Below are 6,000 nucleotides of genomic sequence, written 5' to 3'. Positions count from 1 at the left end.
ACAAAGGGATCGAAACTGGGAATGCAGTCAAGCCTTCCCCCTGTGTGAGATGACATGATGCTATCCACAGAATACCTCAGGAGCCCACTAAGGCATCTTCTAGACACAACAGGCCAGAATAGCAACGCAGCAGGCCACAAGGTCTGTCCTTGGAATACAGGAGCACAAGTCTGTCGTGCTCCTGTATTCAAAGAATGAGTTCAAAGGCTGGAACGATAGCACAGTGGGGCGTTTGCCTTGCATGCGGCCAACTCAAGTTCGATTCCCAGCATCCCACACGGTCCCTCGAGCACCGCCAGGGGCAATACCTAAGTGTGTGAGCCAGGAGTAACTTCTGTGCATCACTGAGTGTGACTCAACAAAAAGCAAAAAAAAAAAAAAAGGAAGAATGAGTTCAAGGAGGCAGAGCTCAAGAAGACAGCTCCGTTCAAAACAGTCCCGAAGACACCAAGTACCAGGAATCGGCTTCACAAACGACGTGGAAGATCTTTACCATGAAACTGTGTCACTAATGAAAGAAATAGAAGAGGATCTCAGGAAATGGGGAAAATATTCCACAGTCATGAGCTGGAAGAATAAACATCCCCAAATGTCCGTGCTACCTAAGATTCAAGGCAATCTCTATCATCTGTCACCAAAATTCTAGTGATGTTCTTTACAGACTTAGAATGTTTAGTACTGAAGGGGCCCAGTAAGCACGCCAAGTACCCAGAGTCACACTGAGAAACAAGAAATTGGGTTTATCCTATTTCCTGACTTGAAACCACACTATAAAGGCTGGAGCAATAGCACAGCGGGGAGGGCGTTTGCCTTGCATGCGGCTGACCCGGGTTCGATTCCCAGCAACCCATATGGTCCCCTGAGCACCACCAGGAGTAACTCCTGAGTGCAAAGCCAGGAGGTAATCCCTGTGCATTGCCGGGTGTGACCCAAAAAGAAAAAAAAAAGAAAAGCGCCTTCCGCCCAGAGATGAACCAAGAGCCGCGGCACGAGAAGCAGAGCCTCCCGCCTACTGACTGTGATCCTGAGGTCTCCTAACCCATTTTGGCACCAGAGCAGATTCTTGGAGCCATGCATTTTGACTGCGAACTGAACTACAACCTCGTGCAGCCCGGGGAGGGATTTTTTTTCCCTCTCCACCCCATTTTTCTGAGCGAAAATGGCGGCAGCGGCAGCAACCACGCGGTGAGAGCCACCCTCTAAGACCCCTCCACCAGGAGGTAGGACTTTCTTTAGTGACGTAGCCTGTAGGTGATCCTGGGAGGGGAGGTGTTCCCGGCGCGCCTTCCGCCCAGAGATGAACCAAGAGCCGCGGCACGAGAAGCAGAGCCTCCCGCCTACTGACTGTGATCCTGAGGTCTCCTAACCCATTTTGGCACCAGAGCAGATTCTTGGAGCCATCCATTTTGACTGTGAACTGAGCTAAAATATTAGAAACCCAAAACCGCGCGATAGCGGCCGCGCGGACTCAAAATCTTCACCTTTACCAAGGAAGAGAAATTATTAGATGATGCTTATTCAGCAGGCCTGATTGTTGGGGAAAAGTTCCAATCAACAATAGTGAGTTCTGTATGGAAATATGAAATGTACTCAATATATAGAGAGAATAATGGGAATATCATCAGCTACTTAGATGGGGGGTGGGGTGGGAGGGGGGTGTATTGGGGTTTTTGGTGGTGGAACGGGTGCACTGGTGAAGGGATGGTGGTTGAATCAGTATTTGACTGTGACTTAAACCTGAAAGCTTTGTATTTTTTTTGTTTTCACGGTGGTTCAATAAAATATTTCTTTAAAAATAAAAAATAAAAAAAAAAAGAAAAGAAAGAAACCACACTGTAAGACTAGACTAATCTAAACAAAGTACTCAACAAGGTAGACACTTTGACCAATGTGCTGGAATCAAGAACTAAATACAACCCCCAGATCTGTGGTCAACTAACTTCCGGCCAAGGAGCTGGGCATATGAAACGGAGTAAAGGTAGCCTCCTTGACAAGCGCCATTCGGAAAACTGGACGGCCACGTGCCAGAAAAATGAAGCTGGGCCCCTCCCTCTCACGCCTTGGACAAAGTCAATTGTGTCAGTCACAAGTGAAAAAGCCTTGAAGTTAGACCAGAATCCATAAAGTGCGTTGAGTGGGGGCTGGACAGGTAGCACAGAGGTTTGGGCATCTGCCTTGTCTGTGGCCAACCTGGGCACCATTCCCGGCATGTCACACACCAGCAGGAGTTACCCTGAGTGCAGAGCCAGGATTAACCCCTGGGCACCACAGGGTATGGTCCCCCCAAAAGCAAACTACTACTACTACTATTAATAATAATAATAATAATAAGTACAGTGAATGCTCCAAGACTTGGATGGATTTCAAAGATGTTTTCAGTGAAATGATTCCATTGGCAAAGATAACAGAAACAAAAATAAACATTTTTTTTAACGGTGCAACATCCAATTTGACTACATCAAATCAAAAGTTTCTGCTTGGCCAAAGAAACATGGGCTAAAACTGAATTGCCCCCCTCTGAATGGGATAAAACATTTGCACTAAACACTCAGGTAAAGGGTTAACATTTTGGTATACAAAGATCAACAGCAGGAGCCGGAGTGATACTACAGAGGGGAGGGCGTTTGCCTTGCATGCAGCCGACCCAAGTTTGATCCCGGCATCCCATATGGTCCCCCAAGCACCACCAGGAGTCATTCATGAGTGCAAATTCAGGAGTAACCACTGAGCATCTCTCAGTGTGACCCAAGAAGAAAAAAAAAATCAACGGCAAAAATCCCCAAACCCCATCATATAACACGGAGAGGACATGAACAGACACTTCTGTGAAGAAGACAGACGGATCTCCAGATAGTCCATGAACAACTGTCCCTCATCACTGACTATCAGGAAAATCCAAATCGAGATGACGAAATGCCTCTCACAGGAGGAGAATGACGCACATCAAAAATACTGGAAACAGCCAGTGCTGGTGGGGACGCGGTGAAGAGGGAGCCCCGGTCCACGGCTGCTGGGAACGTGGTCCCACTCGAACCTCAGGCAGTTTGGAGTTTTTTCCTAAGATTAAGAATGGAGCTCCGGGACTAGAGCTATAGCACTGTGAGGTGGGCGTTTGCCTTGCACGCGGTCAACCAGGGTTTGATTTCCCAGCCCATATGGTCCCCTGAGCACCACCAGGAGTTATTCCTGAGTGCAGAGCCAGGAGTGACCCCTGTGCATCGCCAGGTGTGACCCAAAAAAGAAAAATTAAAAAAAGAATGGAGCTTCTCTGTGGCCCAGAAAATTCGTTTCTTGTTATCTACTACCCAAACATGAAAGTGATCATTCAAAAGGCTTTTTTGGGGGGCTGGAGAGATAGCACAGTGGGGAGGGTGTTTGTCTTGCACGCGGCTGACCTGGGTTTGATTCCCAGCATCCCATATGGTCCCCTGAGCACTGCCAGGAGTAATTCCTGAGTGCAGAGCCAGGAGTAACCCCTGTGCATTGCATGGTGTGACCCGAAAAGCAAAAAAAAAGGAGGGGGGGCTTTTTTGCTTTGTCTGCTACAGCACTCAGTACAACAGCTAAGACATGGAACCAGCCCAGGGGCTCAAGGACAGGTGAGCAGATAAAGAAGCTCTAGTACAAATACATGACGGACTACTCAGCTGTTCCAGGGAATAGCAAAATCATACAATCTGCTGAACCCCGAGGGGAACTGGAGGAAGTAAGCCAGAAAAGGGTCAAATGCTGAACGATCTCACGCTTGGGTGATATGAAAAAAAAAAAAAAAAACATGGCAAGGGGGCACCAGCTGTCAAAGAGAGACAAATCCTTGGCCCTGAGTTCCAGTAACGAAAAGACCAAGAAGAAGAGAAACGAGTGGGGTGGGGAGTAAGACAAGGCGGACAAAGGGGGCAGGGGCAAGGGTGGGTACGGGGCTGTGGACACATCTGTGAGGTCGAGATGCGGTTCCTGCATGCAGCGGAGCCACAGAGCCAAGGTCCCGAGGCAAGAAGCCCGCACTGCGGTAATTACTCTGTAAAGTGAGCGTGGCAAGGAGACAGCCTGGGTGCACGGAAGGTTACCCTGGAACATCGGTGGAGGAAAGCTGGCGCGGGTGGTGGGATTAGCGTCGGAACACTGTATGCCTGCACGTCTAGCAGGGGCTCAGTTGCAAATCATGAGTCTAAATTGAAGAAGTTATTTTCAAAGGAAAAAAGAACCACCTTCAGGGGCCAGAAAGATAGTCCAGCAGGTAGCGAAATTGCCATGCACATGACTGATCTGGGTTTGATCCCTGGCACCCCTTAGGGTCCCCACCGGGAGTGATCCCTGAGCACAGAGCCTGGAGTAAGCCCTGAGCAATGGCTGTGTCTGAAGTCCTTCCTTGATGCCTTGAATTCCTTACTCAGCGGCCTCCTCTCGTCCTGTACAGCGCTATGCACACAGGTCCTTACATGCACCTAAACATCTACGGCTGGCCCCGGTGCCAAAGACAGCCAGCAGGCTAAAATAAGGGTTGCTAAGGTTCCGTCCAGACCCAGACTCTTTCAGCATGCAATTAACTTTCTGTGTAACACTATCCAGCAACCAAACTCATTAGCAACTATGTCAGCAGTTATTTTAGGTCAAGTTAAGTCTGCGCGTCTCTTGAAGCAATTGTCTCCCCTTGCAAATGACAAAATGGGCCTACGGTAATTTTACCCCTAAAAGAGTTTAGGTTGTCAATTTAATGAATGCAGCAAAAAGAGTTCCCTGGAGAACACAGTACTGCCAAAAAATGAAAGTTTTTTGTGAAGAAGAAGAACAAGAACAAGAAATATATATATATATATATATATATATATATATATATATTTTATATTGTATAATTGTATACAGAGAAAATCACAGGGAATATTTCGATAATCCTTCTGGACCCTACACTCAATTCAACAAGTATCAGTGTGTTTCTTATTTATATTCTTACTCATAGATGCCCCCATGCCACCTTCTCCCAATTCTTTAAAGTACTAGGAAGATGATTTCATTTAAAATGTTTCTGTCGGGGCTGGAGCGATAGCACAGCAGGTAGGGCGGGTAGGGCGTTTGCCTTGCACGCGGCCGACCCGGGTTCGAATCCCAGCATCCCATATGGTCCCCTGAGCACCGCCAGGGGTGATTCCTGAGTGCAGAGCCAGGAGTGACCCCTGTGCATCGCCGGGTGTGACCCAAAAAGCAATAAATAAATAAATAAATAAATAAATAAAAATAAAATGTTTCTGTCATGGGGCTGAAGAGGTAGTACAGTGACAGGGCGCTTGTCTTGCACGTGGCCAACGTGGGTTTGATCCTCAGCACCGTATGTGGTCCCCTGAGCACCACCAGGCAAGCCCTGAGCACAGTTGGTGTGGTTCAAAAACAAAATAAAATAAAACAAAAAGACATCTGTCAATATGTATAAGATATAAATGCCCTTGTTTTAAAAAACACTAAAAGATAGCGATCACATTTTAAAAAGTTAACAATTCTTTATTATTATGGAATATTCAAGCAGACTTCATTGTATCTTATTATGGTCTATTCAAACCAGGTCCAAAGTCCATGCACTGTTCTTTTTTTTTTCCCTTGCTTTTTGGGTCATTCCCAGCCATGCACAAGGGACACTCCTGGCTCTGCACTCAGGAATTACTCCTGGCAATGTTTGAGGGACCGTATGGAATGCTGGGAATCGAACCCAGGTCAGCCACATACAAGGCAAACGCCCTCCCCACTGTGCTATCACCCCGGCCCCCCATGAACTGTTCTTTTTTTTTCTTTTCTTTTCTTTTTGGGTCACACCTGGTGATGCACAGAGGTCACTCCTGGCTCTGCACTCAGGAATTACCCCAGCGGTGCTCAGGGGACCATATGGGATGCTGGGAATCCGAACCCCGGTCGGCCGAGTGCAAGGCAAACACCCTACGCGCTGTGCTATCACTCCAGCCCCCCCATGCACTGTTCTTGACTGATAATGTTTCTAATAATTTCTCTCTTGTC

The sequence above is a fragment of the Sorex araneus genome, chromosome 2, assembly GCF_027595985.1.
Source record: "Sorex araneus isolate mSorAra2 chromosome 2, mSorAra2.pri, whole genome shotgun sequence".
NCBI lineage: Eukaryota > Metazoa > Chordata > Mammalia > Eulipotyphla > Soricidae > Sorex > Sorex araneus.
Note: the sequence above shows the minus strand (reverse complement) of the source record.